This window comes from Pan paniscus, chromosome 20 (assembly GCF_029289425.2).
Source record: "Pan paniscus chromosome 20, NHGRI_mPanPan1-v2.0_pri, whole genome shotgun sequence".
Taxonomy (NCBI): domain Eukaryota; kingdom Metazoa; phylum Chordata; class Mammalia; order Primates; family Hominidae; genus Pan; species Pan paniscus.
This window is the reverse complement of record NC_073269.2, coordinates 48,237,169-48,264,405: the sequence shown is the minus strand read 5'-3', so window position 1 is coordinate 48,264,405 and position 27,237 is coordinate 48,237,169. Positions and strand designations below refer to the sequence as shown.

The 27,237-nt window shown below is 53.1% G+C and overlaps 2 protein-coding genes and 1 long non-coding RNA gene across 4 annotated transcripts in view; 1 reads left to right on the top strand and 2 right to left on the bottom strand.

The window, feature by feature from the left end:
• The window catches only part of LOC100976543 (CEA cell adhesion molecule 6), a 910,921-nt gene that overhangs the window by 511,834 nt on the left and 371,850 nt on the right, over window positions 1-27,237 (bottom strand). The window lies entirely within an intron of this gene.
• POU2F2 (POU class 2 homeobox 2) overlaps window positions 1-27,237 on the top strand; it is an 86,649-nt gene that overhangs the window by 18,064 nt on the left and 41,348 nt on the right. The window lies entirely within an intron of this gene.
• Window positions 22,689-27,221, bottom strand: LOC100984400 (uncharacterized). Its single transcript, XR_156258.6, has 3 exons — window positions 26,993-27,221; window positions 26,726-26,849; window positions 22,689-23,116 (listed from the first exon to the last, which is right to left on the bottom strand). It is a non-coding gene; the product is annotated as an uncharacterized LOC100984400 (long non-coding RNA).

Here is a 27,237-nt window from a genome sequence, read left to right as displayed (position 1 = left end):
TTTAGCTCCACTGACTGTTCTCATGCACAGATGCAACCCTGACTTGCCAGGGTTTCTGATTTTTCAAGAGAAGCCAGGAACCCAGACTTGTGTGTGAAGTCTTCCAATCTTTAAATGTTGGCAACTAATGCAAAACTTCCAAAATCTCCTCGTGGTCCAAACCACATATTTCAGGCAACCTTTGGCCCATAGATACCTAGTTTCACAACAGTATAGAGCTTCTCCCAGGAAAACACATACCTACATTTGCCCAGTTGTGCTACACTTTGGGATGATCACAGACCCCCTGAAGCTCATTCATGGACCCCTGTTATCGCTGAGAGTGTTCGTTCCAGGATGTGTCATTTCTCTAGAGTGCTTTCTCCAGGGAACCGAAGTTGCAGTTTTTCCAGGAATCCTCACATCCTCGAAAAGAGAGTCAAGGAATTTCCAGGTTGCAGAATTAGTTTGGGAGCTAGAGACTGGCTTTGAGGAATGTCTGAAAGTTGGGCTGAAGTAACAGAGGGGTTTAATTATGTTTCCAGTTGGTAGAGGTCACTGTTAGGTCTATGATTTCAATTATTTGTCTTCAAATAGATGTTCATTAAAAATCCATGATTTCATGGACATGTGGGTGACTGACTTGGTAACACGTAACAGGGCTGGTACATTCCAGTGAGGAAACTGATATTTACTAGGGGCCACCTTTGTGCGAGGGCCTGTTCTGGGCACTTTGCTTTTAATCCTCACAGCAACCCTGTGAAGTGGGTGTTGGCACCTGTTACAAGACAAAGAAACTGAGGCACAGAGCGTGAAGGCAACTTGCCTAAGGCCACCCAACATGTAAGCAGTAGAGTTAGAATTTGAACCTGGGTTTGCCTGACCTTAAAGCTCTCATTCTTTTACCTCACCAAAACCCACCATTGTTTTTGGTATCTCCACAGTGTGGCAAATTTTTGCACTTTGGGAGTGAATTTGATTTCGGAGACCACCTGAAGTCTGATTTAGCAGCAGCTCTGATGAATTTAGCAATGATAATACTGGGGCCACTTGTTGGTTTTTCAATAGAAACTAGAGATGATTATACACTAGAGAGATGCTTTGCTGATGGAGTTTGTAAACTGGCCTTGAAGGCTGTTGCCAAAATATCAGGTGGTTCAAGAAAAAGTTCGGCCTCCTGAGGAGACATCTTTGAAGGAAGCCATACTCTTTTAGGTGTATAGTTTTGTTACGAAACAACAACTACAATAAACATCGCCCTCACCTGCTCTGTCTTTCCTTTATAGCCACACTTGGAAGGTGAGTGATGCCCCAAACATGTCTGGAGGCCTCCTCAATGCTCTATGTGGGAGCTGGAGCCCCAGGATGAGTGAGAGACCCCCTCCCAGCCCTGGGGTTGTGGTGGCCTCTGCTGCCTATGCTCCCATGTGACTCCCCCTCCTCCTCTCCCTTCTGGCCCTTCCTCCAAATCTCCTCCCACCCACACCAGGGCTTTCTCTCCACTCTGGGTTGGCTTCACTTCTCTACCTCCTCAGCTCCCCATCTAAGGCTCCTCAACTCTGAGGGCCTTTCTTGACCCCTGGGCTGGATGATGCCTCCTTTTCCCTCCTGAGCACTATCACCGTATCTGATTATATTCTATATGGTTAATGTCTGCTCTCAGAAGCCTCTGGGTGAGGGGACCTCTCTGTTTGTCTAACACATCTGTCTACACTCAGTCCCTGGCACAGTGTAAGTGCTCAGCAAGCATGAGCTGAATGAATAAATAAGTGAGCAAACAGACACATAAACCCAGATCCATCCATTTATTCCTTCAGCCAACATTTTCTGGGATTCCTTGTGTGCTAGGCCTCGTGCCACCATCTGGAGATGCAGAGAGGCGGGAGACCCACGTGGCCTTTGAGGGGCTTTCAGGCTCGTGGGGGCTCAGGCACAGACACCACCAATCTGAACCAGGGGACTGCAGGATGCTGGGTTAGGGGAGAGAGGGATAGGCTGGCTGGCCTAGGGGGTCCTCAGGAAGTCTTTGGGGGTAAGGAGAGAACTCCTGAAAGGTAAGGAGAAGCCGAGGGCTAAGTTACATTTCGAGTGGATGGGAAGGGGTGTGGACTGACTGGGCTCCTACTCACTATTGGGGACTGTGGATGCTGGCCTGGCCTTAGAGTCCTCACAGCCAGTTACAGTCCCCTGGGTATCTGGTGCCCTCCAAGTGCCAGGGCAGGAACAGGGCTGTGGTACCACTTTGTCTCTCCTTCCCTTCTGTCCTTCCATCCTTCCACAAAAAGACACAACGGCCTTCAATGTGGAGCGGTCCCAGGGTCACAGAGGTAACCCAGACATAAGCAACAGGGATGTGCCCCAGGGTGCTCACACACCCTGAGGGGAGTCCTGAATGCCTCGGAAGCAGAAGCTTTGCTCTAGGTGGGCGGCTTTCATCCTGGGTCTGGTGAGGTGACGTGGAAGGAACAGAATTCAAGGCTGCATGAGGAGGATGTTTAGCCGCACATGAGGACATTCTCCCATGGCCAAGAGTGTAGGTATGGCGGGGGGGCTGCCCTGGGATGGGAGGCGCAGGCCTTAAGGGCAGTTCAGGTTCTTCAGACAAGCCGGAGAAGCCAGGGCGTGGTGTCAGGGACTTGTCCACATGCCCCAGGCCCAGTCTGCCTCCTTCTGAATTGCACCCCTGGGGGCTTTGGCTAGGGGAATAGGGTGTGTGCTATTCCAGATGTGGCTTGAAGGATGGCTGGGCTGGGACAGAGCTTTAGTGTAGAGGCAGCTCTGGGATGCTGGTGGGCTATGGCCGTGTGGTGGGACCTATAGGGTGGTCTGTAAATGGCAGCTGTGTGATCTGGGTGGTGGGCAGGGGCACTCCTCGCTGGATGTGGAGTCCAGACGTGAGGGTCTGTTTAGCATTCTGGGGTGCTGGGAGGTGGCAAGAGATTGCTTGATCCTTTTGGCTGCCTGTGCTCTGTCACTGGGTGGGTGGAGACAGCTGTGGACTGGGAATATTTGTCAGCCATGGGGTGGGGATTATAGATGTGTAGGAGGTAAAAATGGCTTGCATCTCTGAGCTAGTTCGGGGACCAGTGGGTCCCTGGAATCCCTGACAGTCCCACAGCAAATGAAGGTCAAGTACCCACCATCCTGGTAAGCATGGAGCCCCAGGTGCCGAGAGCAGGCACTCGGCTCTGACTTCAAATAGAGAGACATTCCTCAGGGCTCTTCGAAGCACTGGTGAGGGCTGGTAGGCAGAGAGAAGGCCTCAGAGAACGACCCTGGGTGTTTTCAGCTGCGCTTGTTAGAAATCTTGATGCGCGCCCCACCCCCACCCCGTGGTTGTTGGGCTCACGCTGCCCTGCCGGGTCTCTGCTCCTGGCTTTCCTTCCTTTCCTCTTCCTCTCCCTTTGGCTCCAGCCCCAGCATCATCTTTCTTCCTTTTCTTGGTCTTCATTATGTGTCTTGGCCTCTCCATTCCTCCCTGGTCAGCTCCTTTTTTTCTGAGCTGGATCTCTGTGTTGAGTGTTGCCTGTGGGTTGAGTCTTAGCTTTTGTCTCCAGAGAGAGCCACACTGAGATCTGGAGACTGGGGAGATCCAGAGATCCGGCCTGGGGTGGGTGTGAGGTGGGGTAGGAAAGGGAGGAGGATAAAAGGTGATTGAGGGAAAAACAAGAAAGGAAGTATTCACCCACTCCTAGCACTCCAGGACAGCTTCTGAGGTCCTTTACACAGTGATCCACCCTTGCTTTTCTCAAACTTTCAAGCAATCCTCCTGCCTCAGTCTCCTATGTAGCTGGGACTACAGGCTAGGACCACTGTGCCCAACCTTGCTTTTCTTGGGGATGAGGTGGATAGGAGGGCCAGAGGGATTGTCTAAGAAAGGGGAATCCAGAATACACCAGATGGGAGTGGAGGGAGAGGGAGACCCAGAGAGCATGCACCTCATGACAGAAACACAGAGAGGGGAACGGAGCAATGGAGAGGAGCAAAGAGGAAGAGGAAACAGCAGAAAAGTCAGAGGCAGGAAAGCAGAGTGAGGGACTCAGAGACAGAAAGGAACAGAGAGAAAGAGAGGGCGCGTGCATGCGAGCTGAGCGCATGAGAGTGCATCAGAGAAAGATGAAGGCAGCTGGGCTGAAGGCAGGGGACAATGAGAAAGAAAAAACAGTGCGGGGCAGCTGCAGCTGAGGCAGGTGGGCAGGACTGTGGGGCAGGAAGGAAGGACCTCACACCTGGCCCCCCACCCCCCAGGCTGGCCATGCCTGGCAGAGTACGAGGAAATTGGCCAAGGCCCTGGTGTGTGTGGACTGTGTGTGGAGGGTGAGGTGGCGGTGTGTGGTAAGGAGGGATGTACTGCTCTCCCTACCCATGTGATCAGGTCCCAGTCGGCTCTGGCTGGTCCCTGAAGCTACCTGAGATCATCCCTGTCCATTCACCCTGTCCCCTCCCCACCGTGGCTCACAGGGGCCCAGAGGAACGTGGAAAAAGGCTTGAGCATCCCTGACTTCTGGCCTGGGGAATGGGGAGAAAGGTGTGTGTGTGTGTGTGTGAGAGACATCACTTTGGACGTGATCCCCTTTCAGTTTCTCTCTAGCTTTGCCATCTCAGAGTCTCTAGTGCATTACCAACTCCCCTCCACCACTATCTGCCGTCTGCCTTTTATCTCTCTGGTCTCCTTTCTCTCTCACTCTCACTCAGCCTTTCTGTTCCTCTCTGTGCATTGCCCCCTTTCTAGTTCTCCCTGCCTCTGGCCCCCGTTCTCTCTTTATCTGCGTCTTCTCTCTGTGTGGCTCCATCACTGGGTTTTCTGCTCTGTTGTGTGCTCTTTCTCTGTTTCTCTCTCCGTCTCTCCAGTCTCTGTCTCTGCGTCTCTCTCTGTCGTGCTCTCTGCATTTGCCCTTCCTCTGCTCTTTTTCTCTGCCTTTGCCTCCTGGTTTTGGTGTCTGTGTCCCTTCCAGTCTCTTTCATCTTCTGTCTCTGCTTCTCTGTGCATCTCTCTGCGTGTGCCTCTGTCTCTCACTCTGCCGTTCTCTTTCTCTTGTCGTCTCTCGGGGTCTCTGGCTGTCCATCCCTGCCTCTGTGTGTGTCTCTCTCGCTCCCCCTCCCTGCCCCCCTTTTTTTTCCTGTTTCTAACACCCACACTCACATCCTACCTCTGGAGTAATTGCTTTTGTCTGGGTTGGACTGGACTTGTGGTGGGGGGAGGGCGGGGGGAGCGGGTGGCGCTGGGGGGGTTGGGAGGGACGGAGGTCGCTTGGTGGAGTTGAGGTGGCATCCACCAAAGCAGGGGTGTTGAGCAGAGGTACAGCCTGCCCAAGGTGCCGGGTGGGCGGGGGCCTGGGCCCATCCTGGCAGGGGTCTGGGGTCTCTGGCAGGGAAGGGAAAGAAGGCAGGCAGGCCCTGACATTGGGATTTGGAGATGATGTAGTGATAAAACCGGCTAGCCAGTGTCTCCGTGGCAGGCCCTGCTGCCTCGCCACCCTCCCCCACTCAGAGACTCAGGGTTGTAGCCTCTACACACATACACCGTGCCGTGTACACCAAGTCACCATGACACACACAGGGACACACCCAGAGCCTCCAGCCCACTTGTGGAAACACACTCGACCATCGGCACACAGGGACACACAGCATCACATAGACACACAGAGAAACCGCATGGACTCTCCGACACTCATGAGGAGAACCTGCTTCCAGTACACATAGAGACCACCGCGCAGATCCCTGAAGCACACGCAGCTGCCCACAGGCACAGGCACGGATCCACACGGGACCCATGGAGGCTCACGCACAGCAGCATCCGTGCTCAGACACACTCTGTCAGGGGCCCATGCACGCCAACACACACAGGCTTCCCAGAGCACATGGGAACACATAGCTACCCCATTAACTGGGGACAGAGGAGATCCCTGAGGTGTTCCTGGGATACATCCCCAAGGGACAGACAGAGACTTAGGGTCAGGGAAACACTCATGGAAGTGCATACACAGCCACCCAGTGCTCCTGGGACACATCCATGAACTCATGTTCACACACAGACATGACTCAGGGGCCAAGACGCTCGGGTATGTGCAGTCCTAGAATCCCCCAGCAGAGCCTGAGGACACATGCACACCCTGCGTCCATGGCAGCTCGCACACCACAGACCTCTCACTGGAACCTCCTGTCCGAAGCCGCACAAGCCTCCCACCCCAACCACACATGTGCAGGCCAGACCCTGGGGTGAGGCCAAGGCAACTTCTACCCGCAGGGACCCAAAGGCGGGGCAGCCAGCAGCTCTGGGGGTGGGCGCAGGCCGGCCTGAGGGTTCGCCCCACTGTTCTTTGTGTCCATTCACCGTAGCCTACTCCAGCACCCCCCCCAGACCTTCCCCTGCCTCATGGGCTCAGGACAGTGTCTCTCTGAACCCACAGGTGCCCCCTGCCCACCTCCCAGAGCTCTGTCCGTCACACACCTTCAAAGGGCCCCATCTTTCTGAACTGCTCCCAATTGAGGGGATGCCTGCTTTCTCCCAGGGGGCTTGTCCCTCAATTTCTCCCAGCCCCCTTACCTGAAACTATGGCCCCCATCCCCATCTGCTTCCTTGCCCACTCCCATACTCACCCCCTCTCCCGGCTGTCCAAGCTCTCAGCCTCCCTAAGCTCTCCTGCTGTAGGGGAGTGGTGGGGGGTGCCTGGCCCCTCAGAGGCCTTGGTAAGGGGTACATGATGGTGGGGGACCTGGGTGCGGCTCCGGGAAAAGGAAGCAAGGCAAGCAAGGGAGAGAGAGAGAGAGGCAGAGGCAGGCAGCCAGCCAGCCGGCTTTATATCCCTGCCGTATTGATCCACCATGTCACAGCCCCGGTCGATAGCCAGCCGAGAAAGAGAGAGGGAGAGAAGGGAGGGGAGGTTTGGGGGAGGGCAGCTGGGACCCCTATAGTCCTCGGCCCATCTGGGGCCTTCTTGGCAGGCTGTGGGGGCATGTGTGGGCCCATCCCACCCCCTCCAAAAGAGGCCCGCCTTATTCTCCCCCTCTTCTTCTTGGCTGCGGCCCTCTCCCCGAGAGTCACCTCAGCCTTCATAGGAGAATTTAAGCACAGAAGATCTGCCTGTTCCTTCTGTCTCTTTGGAGGCTCCGTATCCCTGTGGGCACGGGGGCTCACAGCTGTTCATTGCCTCAGCTACCCTTTGCGCCCCACAGTCAGGCTGGGTGGATGGGAGGCCCTGACGCAGTGTCATGGGTGGATTGTGACCAACCAGAGTGTGAATCCTCCTCCTTCACTGTAGCCATGGGCAAAAGGGGAAAACTGTCTGAAGGCCTCTTCCCCAGCCACCGCTAGCCAGGTACTCAGGAGCACCCTGTCTATGTTGGTTTCCTGCCCTTTCTGACGGACGTTAAGTTTCTTCCCACAGCTGTGCCAGGCCAGTGCTCAAGGTCACCTTTAGACTTTTTCTCTTCTGGCTTCCTCCCCTGTCCACTGGCTTAAGAGAGGAGAACGCTTAGCCTCACTTTTTCCTCAGCCTCCTCCTCCCTCTCCATAGAACCTTCTACCATCTGCCCCCACCAAACCTCCCCTGACCTGGGTGGGGGAGGGCAGGAGAGGAAGATGTCTTCCCTTAGTAGGAAGAGAAGTGAGAGGAGAGACTCTGGGACAGCACTGAGAACCCTGGGCCTGGGCCGTCTCCCCTCTCTGGGCCTCAGTTTCCCCCCACCCCCATCCGACCTTGCCCAAGCTGGAAGGTCTATATGGCTCTGGGATCCGTAGGGATTGGTACAGATGGGAGGCAGGGCCATCCAGAGGGTGAGAGCAGGGCCAGAGGGGTGCCTGTTGCCCCTCCCTCAGCCAGGACTGCCCTGGTCCCAGGTGCGTCCCCCCAGCCCCCAACTCCCCAGGGCTCCAGTTCTTTGTCTGTCCAGATCCTCCTCTCCTCCCAGCCCAGCCTCCGAGAGGTTGAGGAATCACCTTAGCCTTGACCCAAGGGGGAGGGCAGAGGAGGGACAGGCGGCCCCCACCCCCGCCTTCTGCCCATGGCCATCCCCACAGCCCCTCTCCTCCCCGCTTCCCTGAGTACCAGGCCATCCCGCCAGTGTCAGGCCGATGCTCCCTTTGTTAGGAAGGGGGAGGGGAAAGAGACAAGCTGAGGGGACGTGGCCTGACCCCCGACCTCTCCCCCTCCCTCCTCCCATCTGGGTCCCCAGGGGCTCAGAGCCACCTTGACGGACAGTTCTGACCATCAGCCAAATGGCTCCGGGAGTGAGCAGGGGGCCAGGTAGGGGGGAGGGGAGGAAGGCCTGGCCAGGGCCCTCAGCCCACCATGGATATGTGTGTGTGGGTACTCTGAAGTTGGAAGGAGGCCCCTTGGAGGGGTGGCAGGGGGAGATGGGCATCCACAGAGGACAGGCTCTAGGAGGAGCCTGGTTGGATTGGGGGATACAGAAGCAAAGTGGGGCTCATCCCAGAGCCAGCAGTTCTGGGCACCTTGTGGATATGGGTCTGGCCCAGGCAGATGCCCCCACCCCACCCCCACCCGGCCTGCGGCATTGGGAGTGCAGCGAGTTTTAAAAAAAATTAAAAGAAAAAAAAAACAGGAGCAGGAGAAGCTGGGGGAAAAATATATAAGAAAAAATATAATAAGAACTAAGCGGTGGCTGCAGGAGAGAGAAAGGGCAGGAGGCAGGGAGGGGGGTGCAGGGGGGAGGGCGGCTCGGGCCCTGGTCGCTGCGAAGGCCGGCCGCCGGCCTCTGTGCTGAGCCCTCCGCGTCCCCCCTGCCGGCCCCCTCCAGCCCCGATCGATCCAGTTTCTTGGCAATAAAGCATTTTTATTGTCAGCTGCCCTGAATGCCAAATGTGAGCCTGGTCCTGCTCCCCCCCGAACCTGCTTCCTCACCACCCCTCCCCCAGCCCTCTCCACCCCCTCCCCTGCCATTCCCCCCACCACAGGATCAGCATCGTCCATCACCAAGACCCCCTCCTCTTCCTCCTCATCCATGTCAGCCGCAGTGCCCGCACATCTTCAATAATCCACCAAGCCCTCCAGCCCCTATCTAGGCCTCTGTGCTCCCTTCCCTAACCCCAAACCTGCAGAGGAGCAGAAAGGTGGCCATGGGATGGGTGGTCTTGGGGGGCACAGGGATGGGTAGGAGGAGGTACAGGAGGGTGTTGGGGTCACCAGGCAGGGAGACGATGGCCACAGGTTGAGGGAGGCATTGGCCAAAGTCAGGATAGCCAAAGCCTGTCCCTCAGCAGCCAGCAGGGGACAAGAACAGGTAGGGTGTCTGTGGGGACCAGGTACTGAAGAGGGGAGACAGACTGCAGCCTCTCTGCCCCTGGTTACAGCACTTCAGCTCTCAGTCCCCCAGGGCCTGTCTCTGCCCCTTCCACACTGAACTTGGTCCTTTTCTTTGGGAGGCAGCTGGGTGCAGGAAAAGAGAGAGGGCCGGGAGCTGGACACCTTCCCATGTGTCAGTCTCAGCTCTGCCCGGAGCAGCCCCTTCAGGGATGGGGACGACACCACACACCCTGCCGGACTGCTGGTGTGAGGGGCAGGGGAGAGGGTGTTGGGAAGCAATTTACAGGAGGCCCTTGTGGCCCCACCTCTGCTTGCTCTTCCCCCTCCCTCCCTCTTTCTTTTCTCTCCTGTTTTCTTTGTCTCTCTTTCTGCTGTTCTCTCTCTCTGCCTCTTTATCTGCATCTTCCTGTCTCTGTCTCTCTGTTTGACTCTGACTCTCTTTCCTTTATTGCTGCCTCTCCCTCCAGGGATTTAAAAACCCCCATACACTTCTCTGTTCTACCTTGATAGTCCCCAGTTACTCTTTCCTTACACCCCTCTTTTCTCTGCCCTGCTGCATGCTTTTCACTCTGTCTTTTTCTACCCTGCCTGCGCCCCACATCCCTTGTCTAGCCCCATCTCTCTTGGTTCATCTCCCCTCCCACAGCCATAGAAAGAAGCGGAGGCTCAGGTCCTTGGAACATCAGCAGAACACGCAGAAAAAGGGTCTTAAGCCCCTCTTCTTTCTCTTGGCAGTGTCAGTGTCTAGGGAAGTTCAAACAAGTCTACACTCGCAGAGATGGAGCTGGGAACTGAGGGGTGGGGCCCGTCTGTCTGCCACAGACGCGCCGTGTGGCTTTGCTCAAGTCATGCTGGCCCTGAGCCTTGGTTTCCCCTGAAAAGCGAGCTGCTCCAAGGGTGTTTACGGCCTCCCCTGTGGATTATGTTGCCTTGAAAGCCCAGGGTCCTCTGTTTCCTAGGGAGGGAGTTGAGGGCAGGATCTTCAGGCTGGGGAACATGGTCGCCCCTCCTCTCTCCTTCTCATGGTGGCTTGGGAAGGTGAAGCTGCAGACGTGGGCAGGTCTAGGGTGCCAAGATTTTTCCTCTCGGTCTGGGTGGGAGCGAGGCCCAACCAGGGTCATGCTTTAAGGAACATGGGGCGTGGATTCAAGACGCCTGGGTCCATGTCCATTGTCAGCTCCCCAGAGCAGGGGCCGTGACATCACTGGTGTCTGGTTCATTGCTTGCCACACAGACAGGATTCAAGGGACATTTGTGGAGCAAGTGAGGAAGAACCCGTGCAACAGTAGAGGCTGGGGTGGGGTGGGGTGGGGAGGAGCAAGTCCTGAGTGGGAGGCACAGCCGGAGGAGCAGAGGGATTCAGACATCTTTGGGTTGAATTGAGGGGAAGTTGACAGATGGGGGCATTTGGAGGAGGAGGAGGATATCAGGATGACCCTGGGTGTCCTTTCCAAGCCTCTGTCCTTCACCTAGGACCAGTCACCTCCACCCAACACCAACAAGGTCTACATTAGTGCAGCTTTCACAGTTCCCCACCTCTGGCCTCACAGCTACCTGGTTTGCGGAGGGGAGTGAGGATCTCTGTGTTAGAGAGATCCCTCTGATGTGGGAAGACGGCATTTGTGTTTCAAAGGCGTGTACAGACCCATGTATTTACCCACATGCTATATGCTTGCTTATGCCTGAAACAGTGCTTACTTTTCACTAGTTATGAATTTTTTGGCATTACCGTCAAAAAAAAGTTTTCCAATTAGTACAAGGCCTTCCTAATAGAAGACAGAAAGGTCCCTCTGGGCCATGTGGGAAAGGCCAGGATGTGAGCACAAGAACCAGGTGTCAGCTGGGGCAGGGCTGGGTGGGTCTTGGGGTGGAGATGAGGTTGGCAGGATCAGCTGAGGAGTATGAGATTCAGGCCAAGGCCAGGAAACCTGGAAAGAGGTGAGGGCTTTGGGGGTGAAGGATGAAGAGGGGGGCAAGAGATCAGGGGATGCTTCTCCTGCAATGACCATTTCGCCACCTCCCTGGCTACCTGAGGAAGGGCCCCTGGACAGGGGCTGCTCTTTGGAGTTCAGAACATGTCCCGGTTTCCCACTGCCTGCCTTTAGAAGGCAATTGGGCACAGATTTGGGAGTCCCTTTCCATCTGGCTCCGGCTGCCCCTTCTGTGAGTCCTCTCTGACTGACCGCTAGCCTCTTATCATCCTTTGCTCATGCTGTTCCCTCACTGGAAGCGGAACCATTCTGGCAGCTGCTTATGGACTGCCTTCTGTGTGTCAGGCCCTCAACCTGTGTTCCTGCTGACCTCCGACCACCCTAGGCTGTAGACATTTTCATTATTCCCACTTAGCAGATGGGGACATTGAGGCTCAGAGAAGGGAAGTGACTTGCCCAAGGTCTCTAGCCAGTGAGAGGCAGAGACAGGACTGTGATTCTGGCTGGCCCTCTGAATTGGTTCCATTCATGTTTGTCAAGAGCCCACTGCTAGGGGTCAAGCTCTGTTGGAGATGCTCAGGAAGCTTGCCTGCCTCAGTGTGAGGGGTACAAATCCCGGCTCTTCCATGGACTCACCATGACACCCTGGGAAGGGGGCTTCTCCTGTCTGAGCCTTATCTCCTCCTCTGCGTCATAACTACTACCTCATAGGGGTCAGGGAAAGGGGAAATAAAAAACACAATGTCACCTGATAAATGGCCATGCCCTTTCCTGTTGCTCTTCTCTCTGACTCCTGCCCATCCTTTAGGTTCCAGGTCTTTAAGCTTTTGTATTTGCAGAGGATTTTTTCCCAATGCACTGTCAATATTCATTGACTATTTGGATCCTCACCACTACCTTGTACAGGAGGAATTATTATCTTGATTTTACAGAAGTGGAAACTGAGGCTTCGAAGACTTAAGTACTCTGCCTCAGGTGCTTGTCCCTATGCAGGATCCATTTAAGTCATTCATTCCACCTGTCTGTTGAGCATCCACTATGTGCCCGGCGTTTGTTGGGCACTAAAGATGTAGCAGGCAGCAGAACCAGCATGGTGTATTTTCATGGAGTTGACAACTAGAGAAGATGCAGATCTTTAAGTGTAAACATCAATCAAATACAAAATCAGAAACTGATAAGTCTATCCCAAAGAATAAACTAGAATAGGGAGCCAGGAGAGAGGGCAAGTTATTTAAGCCAAACCTTAAAAGACGAGTAGGATTTAATGGGGCAAAGAGCACAGGAACAGTGTTCCAGGCAGAGGGAATGGCACATGCGAAGGGCCTGGGGTTGCAAAGAGCATGGTTTAAAGAACAGAGAGGAGACAGCATGGCTTGGAGCAGGGTAGGCAAAGAGGTGAGTGATGGGGGAAGAGATGAGAGGTGTCAGCAGGGGTGAGATGACATAGGACTTTATAGGTTGGGTTAAGGTGATTGAGTTTTATTCCCAAATGCATGGGAAGCCCCTGGAGAATCTTAAGCAAGGGAGTGACACCACCTGGTTATGTTTTAGAAAGACCCCCTTTGGGGGCCAAGGGGAGATGAGACTATCTGAGACAGGCATGGAAGAAGGGACACCTTCGGGGAGGAGACCACTGAAGTCACTCAGGCCAGAGGTGGTGGTGGCCTGGACTGCAGTGGGAGGAGTGGAGGAATCAGACAGCGCTTTTGGAATTGGTGACAATATCAAGGCTCAAAGAAGTGGAGAGCAGAGAGTGAGAGTCTGACCCTTCCAAACCTGAGATTTTCCTCTTACCAGGTCAGGTGCTACTTTTTCCCTAGGAGGCTGCAGGAAGCCTCCATGAGGCAGATGCCTGGGTTGCTTATATTTAATGTTCTCCATGTGAACCCTAAAGTGCCTGGTTGGCACTGAGAAGTTTCTTGCCAGACCGGGATCTTGCACAGATGTGAATGGGGGGCCTTCCCTTAGGAGACTCCACAGAGGAGGTGAGCTCTGAGTAAGGTGGTGTAGGGAGCGAGTAGATTTGAAGGTGTTGGCTCCCCTCACAGCTGGTCTTTCTGTATGAGCTTGGAGAATCTGCTAGGGCCCCACAAAGTGGAGCTGGGGAGCATTGTGCAATCTGCATCCCAGAATTGTTGTGAATCAAGGTGGGCAGGTGATGTGAAGGCACTCAGTGAATGGTTCATATTGGCAGAAGGCCATAACTGGGGACGGGGATGGGAGATACATGGATGTCTCAGACAGCAAAGCCCAGGTCCAAGGCCAGTGTTTCTGCTGAGCCAATGGGACAGGGTGGGCAAGGGTTTGAGGGAGAGGAAGAGAACAGTGGATGGCAATGTGGACTTTGGAATCCAGTTTCCTGGGTGCCAATCCTGGTTCCATCTGTGTCTCCAGCCAAGTGATTTAACTTTGCTGGGCATCAGTGTTTTCCTCTGTAAAATGGGGATGTTAACAATGCTTTTTTGTAGAGTATTGAGACGATTCAGTGAGAAAATGCTTCTAAATATTAATAGTAGGTGGAGGGCTTCTCTTTAACTTGTCTAAAGCAGAACTCTTTTTTTTCTTTTTTTTTTTTTTTTTTGAGACAGAGTCTCGCTCTGTCACCCAGGCTGGAGTGCAGTGGCGCAATCTCGGCTCATTGCAAGCTCCACCTCCTGGGGAGCAGAACTCTTTTTTTTGAGACAGAGTCTCGCTTTGTCACCCAGGCTGGAGTGCAGTGGCGCAATCTCAGCTCACTGCAACCTCCGCCTCCCGGGTTTAAGTGATTCTTCTACCTCAGCCTCCTGAGTAGCTGGGATTACAGGTGTGTGCCACCATGCCCAGCTAATTTTGGTATTTTTAGTAGAGACGGATTTCACTGTGTTGGTCAGGCTGGTCTCGAACTCCTGACCTCAAGCAATCCACCTGCCTTGGCCTCCCAGAGTGCTGGGATTACAGGCATGAGCCACTGCACCCAGCCTAAAGCAGAACTCTTGATTCCCTCTCCCAAGCTTTTCCAAGAGCTTGTGTCCATCTCAGTAAATGATTGTCACAACAACAACCTAGACTTCTTCCTTGATCCCTCACTTTCCTTCAAATGTCCAGAGCTCAGAGTTTGCTTCAACGATGACAGGCACTGTGTCTCATGCGATCTGGGCTAATACAGTTCCGTTAAGTTAAACTCCTCTGAATCAATGTAGAGCACCTTCTGTAGGCAGGGCCCTCTGTGGATGCTGCTCAGGGTCCGCACAGTTCTGAGAGAGGCACAGAGAGGCTGAGTGGTTTGCTCAAAGTTGCACAGCTAGGACTCAGCAGTCTTTGCAGAGGCTGAGAGAGGCCAAGGCAACTTCTAATTCTTGAGTCTCCTAGTGTACTAAGAACGAAGGAATACTGAAATGGATTTACAGACTTGTGCTTTTAGCAATGACAACAATAAAATACCACGTTAACTGATATTTATAAGGTCATTTCAGGATTTATTAAAACAAAATTCATACTATCTTACTGGTGGTGTGGTCTGGCAGTGTCATTCAACTATAAAGTAGAAAATACACATTTTGTTTTAATTTCATCCCCTCAGGAATGTGACACATGGGCCAAGTGACACATAGGCCACACCTAGCCCCACAGCTGGGACTTAACTACCTATTTATGTGACTCCAAAGTTGACACCTTTTCTGCCATCCTCAGTTGCTTTTGCAGAGATGCAAGAGGCCCAGGACTTCATAGACTTTGGAGGAAGAGAAATGTGCATGGGATCAGTGTAACAGCAAGGCGTGGGGCAAGGGGAGCTGGGCCCTGGAATTGGCTTGCCCATGACTGAGTCTGGGCAAGTCCTTGCCCTCTCTGACCCGCCTTGGGGTGCTCCTCTGAAAAGGGGGTGGATAATAACAGCCCCTGCTTTAGTGAATTGTTGGGAAGATGCCAAAAGATGATGCAAAGAATACACATAACATATGCCTGCACAGAGCAGGTGCCATGTAGCTGCTCTTGTTACTTAGTAGAATAGTGGGATGGTCTAGGGGCCTGGAGCATCGAGGCTTGAGAGCTCCTCAGGAGCACGGCCAAGCTGAGCCACCCTGTGTCCCTAGCTCCTGGCACAAGGTCTGGCACAGTGGGCCCTCCCTGAAGATGTGGAACTGAATCGTGTGGAAGAGGCGCTTGCCCAGGCTGAGCAGGAGTGGAGCACCAGGGGAGGACAGGGGAACTGAGTGGAGGGCCTGGCCTTTGCCTTCTTCTCCCGTCTTGTGAGGCCAGGTGGGCACTCCCATTAGCTCCCTTTTGCAGGGTGTGGAGGTCATTGCCCCTTTGTCAGCTTCTTCAATAAATCAATACCAAGCACCTCCTGGGTTGCAGGTGCTGGAGACACAGCAGTGAAGAGGACAGACACAGGCTAGTATGATTATTATCATGGTTCTAATCTGAATGGTGAATGTGGGTTCACATTAACTCATTATTAAAAATAAGTAAAACAATAAGTGAATGGATAGAGAAAGAGGGCTCCATCCAGCCCAGTGATGGGAGTACACTGTGAACCAAGGATTATGATTAATCCAATTTTGTGCACCTGGGATCCTTCTAAAAGACAGGATGAGACATAATGGGACACACATGCTCCCTGTGCTGGCATAAACATTCAGGTTGGGGGAAAAGAGGTAATAAACAAGCACGTGACACGAGGCTTGAAGGTGAGACAGCAAAAAGTGCTAGAAGAAAGTGCAACCTGGTAGAGGACGTAGTGATGAGAAGTGCCATGTGAGACAGGATGTCAAAAGGCCTCTCTGTGGAGGGGGTGTTTAAGTGTAATTCTGGAGTAAGTAAGGGGACGAGCCTTAGGAACACCTGGGGAAGGACTGCACCGGGCAGGAGGAAGGGCAAGAGCAAAAGTCCTGAGGCAAGAAGAAGCGCGGGCGTGGATTGCAGGAACAGAAAGGCAGACAGCTTGGAGGAAGTGAGTGAAGGGGGTGGGGAGAGAGGAGTTGAGGTGGGCAGGGGCCCTTCAGAATGAGGCATCTTGAAGCTGGCTCGCTTTGCTGGCCTTCTCTGTGGCCTCCCAGGCTTGGGTCGTTAGTACCCTGGACAGCGGCCTTGGCCCTCCTGAGCGCTTGCCGTGATGGGCACTCCCTACTGAGCACACAACTTATATTAAGTCTGTTTCTGGGCAGTGAAATGGGGATGGGGAAACAGATGATATCGCAATGATTGGCCCCTGCCCACAGGAAGCACACAGTCATTGGACAAGACGTTAATGTACAGTTTAATGAATTTTTTCTTTTTTTTGAGGCAGAGTCTTGCTCTTTTGCCCAGGGTGGAGTGCAGCAGCGTGATCTCGGCTCACTGCAACCTCGGCCCCCAGGTTCAAGCCTTAGCCTCCTGAGTAGCTGGGATTACAAGCATGCACTACCACACCCAGCTAATTTTTTGTATTTTTAGCAGAGACAGGATTTCACCATATTGGCCAGGCTGGTCTCAAACTCCTGGCCTCAAGTGACCCAGCCTCAGTCTCCCAAAGTGCTGAGATTACAGGTGTGAACCACCACCCCTGGCCAGTTTAATGAATCTTGATCGAGTGAACATCTGTGCATTCACCACTTGGGTGGAGATGTCAAAGGCACCCAGAAGCCCCACCCCGTGTGTCCCTTTCCAAACATACTCCTTCCTCTCTGCTGGAGGTAACTACAATTCTCACTTTTGGGATAATCATTTTTTGATTTTCTGCATGTGTGTCATTTAATATGTTCTAATTTTAATTAAAAAAATGAGTACAGGCCAGGCACAGTGGCTCATGACTATAACCCCAGCATGTAGGGAGACTGAGGAGGGAGGATCGCTTGAGCCCAGGAGTTCAAGACCAGCCCATGCAACATGTTGAAATCCTGTCTCTACCAAAAAGTACAAAAATTAGCTGGGTGTGGTAGCATGTGCCTTTGGTCCCAGCTACTCAGGAGGCTGAGGTAGGATTGCTTGCTGGGGGGTGGCAGTTGCAGTGAGCTGAGATTGCACCACTGCACTCCAGCCTGGTTGACAGAGTGAGACGACCCTGTCTCAAAAACAAAAACAAAAACAAACAAAAAACCCCCCAAACCCCAAACCCCCACCAAAAAACAAGTACAATCTCATTATTAAAACTAAAGTGATGGCCGGGCACAGTGGCTCGTGCCTGTAATCCCAGCACTTTGGGAGGCCAAGGCAGGAGGATCACGAGGTCAGGAGATTGAGACTATCTTGGCTAACACGGTGAAACCCCATCTCTACTGAAAATACAAAAAATTAGCCTGGTGTGGTGGCACGTGCCTGTAATCCCAGCTACTTGGGAGGCTGAGGCAGGACAATCCCTTGAACCCGGGAGGCAGAGGTTGCAGTGAGCCAAGATCACACCACTGCACTCCAGCCTGGATGACAGAGTGAGACTCTATCTCAAAACAAACAAACAAACAAACAAACCAAAACTGAAGTTACTACAAAAGAGGTTATAATTAGTTACCTTCCAGACCATTTTTTCTGCATTTGTATAATACTTGTATGCCCATAGAAAAGATACAGTTTTTAAAAATAGATGTATGTGTTTTACATCAATGATATCAAATTGTATAAATTGTTCTGCAACTTGCTTTTTCACTCAACAGTGTCTTGGAGAACTTTTCATGTCCGCATCCATAGATCAGTCTCATTCTCTTTCATAACTGCATAGTATTCCTGAGTATGAATGTATTATAATTTACTTAGCCACTGTCCTATCGGTGGCATCTAGACTGTTTCTTATTTTTCTCAACCTCAAATCTTGATGTAGTTAGTGAACATGTTTGTTCTTAGGGCATGGTGGCAAATATTATATTTAAGATTAATTAAGTTCCTGGCCAGGCGTGGTGGCTCTTGCCTGTAATCCCAGCACTTTGGGAGGCAAAGGCAGGTGGATCACTTGAGGTTGGGAGTTCGAGACCAGCCTGACCAACATGGAGAAACCCCGTCTCTACTAAAATACAAAATTAGCCAGGTGTGGTGGTGCATGCCTGTAATCCCAGCTACTCGGGAGGCTGAGGCAGGACAATTGCTTGAACACAGGAGGCAAGGTTGTAGTGAGCCAAGATTGTGCCATTGCACTCCAGCCTGGGCAACAAGAGCAAGACTCCATCTCAAAAAAAAAAAAAAAAGATTAATTAAGTTCCTGTCAGCCAATGTTACTGCCCCCATTTCACAGATGAGGAGCTTGAGGCTTAGAGAGAGAAGTCACCTGCCCAGGGTCACACAGCAAATGAATGGAGGAACCAGATTCCAAACCCTCATCTGATTGACTCCCAAACTAGTCATTATGTTCACCTGTATAGATGGTTAACCATCTGCAGGGCAGTTGTCCTTACCCAACAAACATTCCTGGAGCCTCAGCTAAATACAGGCCCAGTGCTGGGCGCTGAGTCTACAAGAACATGTCAAACTGAGCCCTCTTCTCAAGGAGCTCACAGTCTGTAGGTACAGCCTCACTGGGAAGTGATTCAGTGCAGTACAATTAGTGCTAAAGCCCGGGGATACTACCTGGAGCTGTGGCAAGACTGAGGTCAGGGAAGGCTTCCAGAGAGAGGATATTTGAGCAGAGGCTGGTGTGTACAGAATTTGTGGCAGACAAAGCAGGCATGAGGGATGGGACACATAGGGGAGCCCAAGTTATTGAACAGAGGAGAAAGGTGAGCTCTGAGGGTGAGATAGCTGAGGAGGTTGAGAGGCACCATATCCACTTGGGTTTGGAGAGCCAGCCTTGGATTTTATTCTGTGGACCATGGGTGCCTGGAAGGATTTATTCATTCAACAAGTAAGGTTCAAGCATCAACTATATGCCAGGCACTGTTAAAGCACCAAGAATACCACAGTGAACAAGACAGAAAAGGACACCTGTCTTCAGAAAGCTTACATTTTAGAGGGTGAAAGAGACAGTAAAGCAAATAGGCGGCAATTGAATTTCAGAGTGCTCTGAAGGAAATAAAACTGGGAATGGAGCGGAGCATGACTAGGGGAGGGTTTCTCTGAGGAGTGGCCTTTGAGTGGAGTCTTGAAGGATGAGAGGAAGGGGAGGAGGTGGGGAACAGCATTCAAGGGGGCTGGCAAGGTTGAAGGCCCCATGTTGGGGACAAAATTAGCTTCCTCCAGTGTGGCTGAGGTGTGGTACTCCTGTGGCCAGCGGGGAGGTCCTGTAGGGCCCTGGAGGCCACAGTAAGGGGACTGGGTTTGTCCTGGGGGCAGCAGGACTGGAGGGCTCTGGACCAAGGCCATGGGCTCTTGCTTTTCAGCCCTTGGACAGCTCCCTGCGCTGGGATGACGGCGGCGGCCTCTGAGCCTGCAGAGTTGGTGCTGCGCCCAGTGGGAGCTAGAGAACAGGAAGTGCGCACGTGGGCTGTGGAAAGCCTGGGGGCAGCAGCAAGGGGGCTAGAGACTCCTGGGCCAAGGGCAGAGCCTCATTGAGGAAGACCCAGGGCCAGGCGCCTGCTCCCACAGGTCATTCAGAGACCCTGGTGAGCACATGGCAGTGGATGCCAAGGGACCCTGTTCCTGGGGGATCTGCAGTCTGAATGAGACTCACACAAGCCAGGTTAAGGAGCAGTGAGCTCAACAAAACAGCTGAAGCACAAGCTTTGGGGTCAACAAGCCTCTGGGTTCACTCCAGCCTCATTGTGTGACTGTGGGCCTCAGCTTCCTCATCTTTAAAGTGAGGATGATAATGGTCTCTCCCTCATAAGATGACAGTGAGGAGTAAGTGGGTTGCCGAGTATACCCAGCCAGGGCCTCCTTAGAGTAGGTTGGCCATGCTTTACCTCCCTATTTGTCAATGGCCAGTTGAGCCGTCAGTCCATCTCACCCGTTCTTGTTTCTTTCAAGCTACAGAATGTTAGAGCTGGGGCTGGGCCACGGTGGCTCATGCCTGTAATTCCAGCACTTTGGGAGGCTGAGGTGGGTGGATCACTTGAGGGCAGGAGTTTGAGATCAGCCTGGCCAACATGGTGAAACCCTATTTCTACTAAAAATACAAAAATTAGCTGGGCATGGTGGCGCATGGTTGTAGCCCCAGCTACTCAGGAGACTGAGGCAAGAGAATCACTTGAACCCAGGAGGTGGAGGTTGCAATGAGCCAAATAAAATAAAATAAAATAAAAGAATGTTCAAGCTGGAAGAAGTCTTAGAGTGCTTCTCCAGCCCATCTCAGACATATATCTGGGGAAACTGAGGTCCAGGGAGTTCAGGGGGCTGGCCCTAGGTCACTAGAGGGCGAATTTCAGAACAAGGACTGGTTGGTCTTCTTTTATTTGTTTGTTTGTTTGTTTGTTTTTCAGAGACAGTCTCGCTCTGTCACCCAGGCTGAAGTAGAGTGGCATGATCTCAGCTCACTGCAACCTCCGCCTCCTGGGTTCAAGCGATTTTCCTGCCTCAGTTTCTCAAGTAGCTGGGACTACAGGCATGCGCCACCATGCCCAGCTAATTTTTGTATTTTTTAGTAGAGATGGGGTTTTACTATATGTTGGCCAGGCTGGTCTTGAACTCCTGACCTCAGGTGATCCGCCCTCGTCGACCTTGCAAAGTGCTGGGATTACAGGTGTGAGCCACCACACCCGGCCAGTTAGTCTTCTTTTATCTTCTTTGAGCCACATCACAGTGCTTCTTTTCTTACATGAGGCCAACTGGGAATTCTGGTGGATGTGGAAAATTGGCTGTGGTGGGGAGATATGATGAGAAATGTTTGTATCGATGTGAATTTGTTAAGCATCTGCTGACTTCTGGTCCACAGACCTTGCTTCTTGGAAGATGCTGCTTCCTGACTTTCCCCCTGGAACTGACCCAAGTGTCTTCCCCCTGCTTCCCTTCTCACTGTGTCTTTCAGTGATGGCCTCGCATCCACCCAGCCACCCCAGCCCAGCACCCACTTCTCATATCCTGTTCCTGTAGACTCCAGCTTGAATATGTATCCTCATCCTAATCCTCATGGCTCCTTTCTCCCCTGCCGCCTTGGACCACTGTCCCAGCCTCCCCATTGGTCATCCTGTCTCCAGATTCCATGCTACCAGCCGGTCCCCACATTTGTCCCCAGTAGAACTTCCTTACACAGAATGCTTCTGCACAGAAGCCTTCCACCTGCAACTTCAAATCCAACCTCAAAGGAACTTGAGGACAAACTTGGGAAAGCCAAGTTTGTCTCCACCTTGGGGTCTTCAATCTTGGCAACCCCCTTGAATGCTGTTTCCCACCTCCTGCCCTTCCTTTCATCCTTCAGGACCTCAGGTCCTACCCTGATCTTTCTTACCTGAGCTTAAGCTCTTCCACCTGCCCCAATCTTCTGTGCCAGGAAAGATACTTTAACATACCTGGACCTCATTCTTGACTTCTCCGTGACTCCCATGCCCCACATTCAGCCAATCACCAATTATTGCTTCCTGTCATCATCACCTGATGGTGATGTGGAATTCATCAGCTTCCTCACGCTGACCCCCACACCCCATCCTCTGGTTCTTCACTGCGGCCTCCAAAGCAGCCAGGATTGTCACAAAAGTGTTCATAGAACCATGCCACTCCCCTGCTTGAAATCTTCTCAGGTGTCCCACTGTTCTTGAAGTCCCAAATTCTTACCTTGGCCTGCAAGGCCCTGTGCGATCTGGCCCTGGCCGCCTCTCCACCTCACACCTCGTCTCCTATCTTCTCTTCTTTGTTCACTCTGCTCTAGCTCTATAGGCCTCCTTTCTGATCCTGGAATTGCCACACTGTTTGTTTCCATGGGGCCATCGCCTCCTCTGTTCCCATTGCCTGGAGTGTCTTCCTTCACATTCTTTGCCTCGAGAATACTGTGTCTAATTGCTATGTAAATGTCACTTCCTTGGGACAGTTTTCTGCAACATGCCATCCTTTGTTTACATCAGGTATCCTCCTACTTTTTTTAAGAGTCAGGGTCTCTCTCTGTCACCCAGGCTGGAGTGCAGTGGCATGATCCGTAGCTCACTGCAGCCTCGACCTCAAGCAATCTTCCTGCCTCAGCCTCTCGAGTAGCTGGGACTACAGACGCACACCACCACACCCAGCTAAGTTAAAACAATTTTTTTTTGTAGAGATGGGGTCTCGATATGTTGTCCAGACAGGTCTCAAACTCCTGGTGTCAAGCAACTCTCCCACCTCAGCCTTTCAAAGCGCCAGGATTACAGGTGTGAGCCACCATGCCCAGCCCCTCCTCTACCTATTCTTGAAATCACTTTTCCTAACTTAGAATTACATATTTATTTGATGGCTTTTTATTTTTTATTTTATTTATTTATTTATTTATTTTAGAGATTGAGTCTTGCTCTGTCACTCAGGCTGGAGAGCAGTGGCGCCATCATAGCTCATTGCAGCCTTGAACTCCTGGGCTCAAGTGATCCTCCTGCTTTACCCTCCAGAGGAGCCAGGACTACAGGGGTATGCCACCATGCCCTGCTAGTTGATAACTTTTAAAAATTATTTCTCCCCCAAAGACTATAAGCTGTATGGGTTGCTTTTAACCACTGTATTCTCTGAGCTTAGCAATGGCTTGGCACATAATAGCATTTATTGGATATTTATTAAGTGATAAATTACCAAGGTATTTTTATCCACTCCAGTCTTCCTCTCAGACTATTAGCTCCTTGAGGTCAGATTTTAGATCTAGCTCACCTCTGGGTCCTCAGCTCCCAGCACAGGGCTTGGCACTGAGGGACATGAGGAAATATTTGAATTGAAGGAAATGGGGAAGGGTTGGCCCACCTTCAGCCAGGAGCTGATGGGATCAGGAGTCCAGTGCATTGCCGAATATCAAGAAACTGACTCGAAGGCTGTGGGCGTTGGACTGTGAGCTGCAGAGGTATTCCAGCATTGCTGACTGGACAAGGAGTGGCTGGCTGTTGCTGTTGTCTCCTGAAGGATGGGGAGCATTTCACGCCTCCAAGAAGGAGCTCCATGGCTCAGTACACAGAGATCAAGCTGTCAGGGGGACAGACCTGGGCTTAAATCCTGACTCCACCACTCATGCTGTGTGACTTGGGGCAGGAGACTTCACCTTTCTGAGGCTCAATTTGTTAGTAAAATGAGGATGATAGCAGACCTTTACCTCCTCAGACTGTCATGAGGACTTAGAAATAATGTATTGGTTCAAATAGCACAGAGTAGTCTGGGCACAGTGGCTCACGACTGTAATCTCAGCACTTTGGGAGGCTGAAGCGGGTGGATGGCTTTGAGCCTGGGAGTTCTGAGACCAGCCTGGGCAACATGGCAAAACCCATGTCTCTACTAAAAATACAAAACTAGCTGGATGTGGTGGTGCACGCCTGTGGTCCCAGCTATCTGGGAGGCTGAGGTGGGAGGATGGCATGAGCCTGGGAGGCAGAGTTTGCAGTGAGCCAAGATCGTGCCACTGAGTGACAGAGCCAGACAGTCTCAAAAAAAAAAAAAAAAAAAAAAGGAAAGCATAGACCGCAATGCTGTGGGGGCTGCTGCTGCTAATGAAGACAAAGAGGAACATATATTTTAAGTCCCTGAATGCTGGATACTCCTAAGCAGAACTTGACTTTGACTTAGGGCTGCTGGAGAAGCAAAGGGGCACTTCGGGTCTAGAGGGCAAAGCAGGTGTGTAAACAGGAAATAGGCTTGAGGTCATGTCTGTAATCCCAGCACTTTGGGAGGCTGAGGTGGGTGGATCACATGATCTCAGGAGTTCGAGACCAGTTTGGCCAATGTGGTGAAACCCTGTCTCTCCTAAAAACACAAAAATTAGCCTGGCCTGGTGGTGTGCACCTATAATCCCGGCTACTTAGGAGGCTGACGAGGCATGAGATGCGCTTGAACCCAGGAGGCGGAGGTTGCAGTGAGCCGGGATTGTGCCATTGCACTCCAGCCTGAGCGACAGAGTGAGACTCTGTCTCAAAGGAAAAAAAAAAAAAAAAGAGCCTGGACTTTAAAAATAAAGCTAAAGCTTAATTTAATTATTTTAAAAAGGGGAAATAGGCTTGAGCCTAGAAGCCAGGAAAGTGGGCAAGAGTGGCAAGCAGTGTCTAGGGTGGGCCAGAGCTGAGGCTGGGCATGGTTTGAGAGTCTCTGAGGCCCACTGGGGGACCACATGGCCCTGCAGCAGGAGCAGACACACATCTCTTTGTGTATGTGTTTGTCTGCCACCCCTATCATCCTGTTTTCCTGCTTGTTTGGGTCCCTAGGTTAGCTTTCCCTAACCCCCCAGAGGCTGCCCCTGGCCTGGGCGCTGCTGAAGCCCCGTGTGCTTAGATGCAGCAAGGAGACTGGGCAGAGGGAAGTGGGTATCATTGAGTCTTGGGCCCAAGTTCATCTCCTGGCCCAGCCATGGACTCAGAGTATGGCCTGAGGCTTGGTCTCCCTGTCTCCTGCCAAGCTAGGGGTCTGAGGAGCCTCTCTGAGCTCCCACATGCCACAGCCCTACAGACGAGGGCAGTGCCTATGGGGAAAGAACCCTGGGTTCCCTCACAGAGCAAGGATGATGCTGGGGGCTGAGTAGAGAGATCGCCAAAGCAGCAGGCATTCAGAGAGAGGCTGGGGAACTGAGCCACAGAGAGGGTCCCCAGGCGTGGCCAAGAGGAAGAGGCCATGGCTGGGGGGCCCTGAGGGGTGAAGAATCTCGCTCTGCTGTCCCCGGTGGGCTGGTTGCTCCCCCCCACCACTCCCCGCCGGGCCCCCGGGGGACCTCGCTCTAATAATGTATTTGATCGACTCGCCGGCCGCGTACAAGCGATTATTGTCTTGTCGGGAGTCAAACGTATCGATCCGGCGAGAAATATGAGCGGAGCAATGGGGCCCGCGTGTCAGTTACCAGCCCCGCTGGCCCTGGGGAGCCCCCTACGTCTCCTTTAATTACCGCTCAGCCCTGAGCCCAGCCTGGCCTCCCCTGTACCGCCTCCCTCCCAGCTCCCTGCACCTCAAGTGGCCCCCACTGCTCCCTAGCTCCCATGCCCTACCTGCCTCCCTCAGCATGGCTCAAGGTCTCTTCTGTGGCAACGAGGCCACCATCTCCCCCTGCCTTGAGCCTCCCTGTTCCAGCTGCCAGTGTGTTCCAAACTCTGCCCCTCTATCCTCTCTCAGGCAGGCCCATCCTCCTTCAAGATCCCCTCACCAGGCCCAGCTCTGGTCTGAGGCACTGAGAATGGAGCCAGCATGGGAGGCGAGAGGTGTGGGGTTGTTTCATCTTTCAGGGAGCGTATACAGCCTTCCCCGGCTCCAGGACTGAACTGCAGACCTGGCCGCACTGGAAGTGGGTGGTCCTTCTCTGCTGGCTCTAGGGGGCTGGAATGGGGTCACATCCAAAAGCGTGTTCCTGACGTGGATGATGTTGAGTCTGTCCAGGGTGGAGCATAAGGGTGGCTGGTGAGGTTTTGCCCCCCCCATAATGTCCTATAGCCCCATTTCCAAGCCCCCCAAAACAAATCCTAACTGAAAACAAAGCTTACTGCGTAAATGTCGCTTTGAGACAAGGCTCCAGTATCCACCGCTACCAGGCTGCTGTCGGGAAGACCCTCATGTATAGAAATCCTGTGGCCAGTTGCTGTGTGGTCTGTGGATCTCCTCTGTGAAATGGCCTTTACGATACGGGATGTTGTGGAGTGTAGATGCCGGGAAACGGTCACCTCTCGTGTGCATATATGAGAACTGCCAGTCCTTCCTGTTGTGCCCACCTGCTTGCCTGGGTGTGTCTGGGTGCACAGGGCACGTGTGCAGTCAGGGGAGGGCACTCCTGTAGTTCTGCCTGTAGTATACCCTTTCTGAGTGTGCCTGTGTGTGAGTGGGTGCGAGTGGCCAGGAAGTATGCTTGGGCACATATGTGTAGAAGTGCCCTTGTGCCCATGGGTCCATGTGAGGGAGTAGAGGAGGTATCAGTATATGGGAGTGACCATCGTCAGCAGGGAGGGCTGGTGTTGGGGCCTGTGCACATAGATGTGTTCATGCACGTGTGTGTGCACACGTGTGTGCGTGTGAAGTGCTGGGGTCCATCTGTAGAAATACTTGTGTGTGTGAGGGTGAGTCCAGGCGTCTGTGCATGCACCTGTGGTTTAGGGGGCCCCCCAGCCACGGGGCGCAGGATGTCCTGCGGGGCCCAGGCGGGCATGTGGGGTGTCTGGAGACGCCAGGCAGCCCCACAGCCTCAGACCTCGGGCACCAAGAGGAAGAGGGCAGCGGACTCGGGCGCGCCTTTGTCTGAGCTGCGGTGCGCCGGGAGTCCTGCGCCTTTGTGTGACCCTCGCAGGTGTGCGAGCGGGGGCGTTGGGAGGGTGTTGGGGAGGGGAGCGGAGGGAGGGGCTCCCTTCTCCGCAGCCGGCCCCGCCCTCCGGCCCATTGGCTGGGCGCTGTCGCCCTCTGGCGGGCACGGAGGGAAGCGCTGAAATGGGAGCGCCGCAGCGCGAAGAGCCAGCCGGCAGCCCGGGGACCGGGTGCTCCCCTCCACTGGAGCCGCCTCGGGCGCCCGCATTTGGCCGGCGACTTGTTGTAGCCCCAGGCCAAGTCCCCGACCCACCGTCCCCACTACCACTGCCCACGGGCACCACTTCCTCCCAATGGTGGCACCCAACAGCTCACCTGCAGATAGGCGCAGGGCTTGCTTGATCTTCCCTGCCGCGGCGTGCTTTTAAGCTTCAACGCTTCTTGGCTCTGGGCCTTTGGGAAAGCTACTGCTCACCTCTCTGATCCTCAGTCTTTTCATCTGTAAAATGGGGCAAATAAGAGTGACCACCACATTGGAGATGGCACCTGTCAAGAGTGAGGCACAGGGTCAGGCATCGGCAAAGCCCTCTCTCCAATAAGCTGCTGGCTAGTGTTCTATTGTTGTTACTGCTGTGGACCCACCTTCTCTCCCAGACCCCCATTCCCTGTTCCAGACTTGTTTGCCTCCATGGGGGCGATAGAAGTCGGGGGGCAACTGTTGCAGGCACCTCTTGGATCGCAGCCGTAGGAGTCGGCTCTTCCAGCCTGCTTATCCTCTGCCCCACTAGCCCTCACCCCCCAGCACACACACATGATTTGGGGTGGGCCGGGCTGCCGGGGCGGGTCTGTGGGCCAGGGTATTTTCCCTTCTGAAGGGGGCGGACCGG